This window comes from Mandrillus leucophaeus, unplaced genomic scaffold (assembly GCF_000951045.1).
Source record: "Mandrillus leucophaeus isolate KB7577 unplaced genomic scaffold, Mleu.le_1.0 Scaffold211, whole genome shotgun sequence".
NCBI lineage: Eukaryota > Metazoa > Chordata > Mammalia > Primates > Cercopithecidae > Mandrillus > Mandrillus leucophaeus.
In genome coordinates, this window is record NW_012102155.1 from 445,712 (window position 1) to 448,126 (window position 2,415).

The window sequence follows — 2,415 nt, forward strand, 5'->3', positions numbered from 1 at the left end:
CCTCTTTCCTCAGATATATTAAGCTCTTCCTCACGCAAAGCTTTCAAATATGCTTTTTCTTCTGTCTAAATATATTCCTCCTGCCATTTCTTACTTGACTTTTCATTCTCCATCATTTACTTTCCTCTGAGGAGTCTTCCAGGTTTCTGTAAGCTAAATTAGGTCCCCCTAACATCCTTTATTACCAGTTAGCTTTGATGCATAACAAAATAACCCAAATTTAGTAGCTTAAATAAAAACTATTTATTTCACTCACAATTCCATGTATCAGTATTTTGGCCTGGGTTCTGGTGTATGGTTCTTCTGCTAGTCTCAGCTGGGCTCACTCCTATCTCTAAGGTCAGACACAGGTTCTGAGATCAATTGGCCATTTGACTTAGACCTGGCTGGTCCTGAATGCCCTGATTCACATATTTGGGGTTTGGCTATCTGGAAAATGGAACTTCTTAATTCTTCTCTATAGTCTCGTGGTGGTTTCAGATTTAACATATGGCAAAAGAGAAATCCTCAATATGCAAATACTTTGCTTGCATCATATTTGCTAAAGACTTATTGGCCAAAGTAAGGTATATGATTCACCTAAGTGAAAATTAGACTTTATCTCTATATGATATAATCTGCAATGTACTATTATAAGAGCATGAATACAGAAAGAGGAAGTATTTGTGGCTATTTCTACAATCTACTAAACACTATCTCATAATATCCTAAAATTTTTCCTCAAAGTACTAATATTTATACTTTATTTGCCTAATTATTTTTAACTTATGTTTCTACTACTGGACTATAAGACAATGAATATTACATGAACAGAAACCATTTCTATTTTTCCCAAAATTATTTTAAGTGCCAAGCCAAGAGTCTGCTTGATAGCAAGTCGTTTGTAATTAGTTATTGAATAGATGCATAAATGAATCAGAATTAGGGCATAAAATTAGGGTTTGAAATCTAGCATTGGTATCCCAGTCATGAGTCTCAGACTGCTGCATCACAGATGCCTATTTCTTAAGATTATTTGGTTTACATAAGAAAAAAATGCATTCATTCTTATTTAATCCATTTGTATTTCATTTACGGTGGAATATGAATCGTAACTGATCGGTAAAGGAATATGTAACGAATAGATTTGTAAGAACTATAATGTCAAACATCTTTTTTTAGTCAAACATCACTGTTTAGGCTATAACACTAAGGGAGGAGACCACCCCTCATATTGTCTTATGGCCAATTTCTGCCTCCAAAGAAAGAAGTAAAAACTAAAAGGCAGAAATGAAATCCAGAGGCAGACAGCCCGGCACCACACCCTGGGCCTGGTAGTTAAAGATCAACCCCTGACCCAGTTGGTTCTGTTATCTTATAGATTACAGACATTGTATAGAAATGCACTGTGAAAATCCCTATCTTGTTTTGTTCCGATCTAATTACCGTTGCAAACAACCCCCAGTCACATACCCTCTGCTTGCTCAATCAGTCACGACCATCTCACATGCACCCCCTTAGAGTTGTGAGCCCTTAAAAGGGACAGAAATTGGTTACTTGGGAAGCTCGGCTCTTGAGACTGAAGTCTTGCCGATGCCCCCGGCCGAATAAACCCCTTCCTTCTGTAACTCGGTGTCTGAGGAGTTTTGTCTGCCACTCGTCCTGCTACAACACAATCATGGGCTACTGGAGCAACAAGTTTGAAATAATCGTACAGATACGACACCAATAAAATTAGGTTTTCCCTACTAAAATCGTCATTTATACTTGCCTTTAAAATACTTTATTAATCCCTTTTTATTTTATCATCATCAGATCTAGGAATGAAGTTTCTGTTGTATTAACACTGTAGGCTCCATTTATTAGCCCACTGAGATTTTTTGAGATGAAACTTCTAATTTTGGATATCTTGTCTGGTTTTAATAGCTGGATTATTTTAACAATGACTTGTTTCCTACCTCATAATATTTTTAATAAGAATTGGGTATGTGGATGTTTCTAAGATATTAGTTCCATTTCTTTTTAAAAAATTCTATTTCAAAATAACAGTAGATTCTCCTATAACCTACCCATATAGGGCATCTACTCAAATGGGTGACTTCTTTATATGCACTAATAGTCCTGTGCTCTCAGTTATTTCTCAGGACAACTGTAATCCATATAACCAACATCACCTTAACCAACAAGAAAATATAATTCAGTTAAAATCTCATTTGTCAGTAATCTTTTCTGTTACCCTATCTCAAATATATTTTTATGATTTGTAGATGAACCACTATAGTACCAGTATTTTTACCAGAGGCCTACCTAATAGCGCTAAAATACAGTTTGCTTTTGATAGTCTTAGTACAAGTATATATTTATAAAAACCTCTTGAGTATTTGAGACACTGAGTTCTCCTTTTCAGTTTTGTTTTGAGAAACAATCATTATCCGT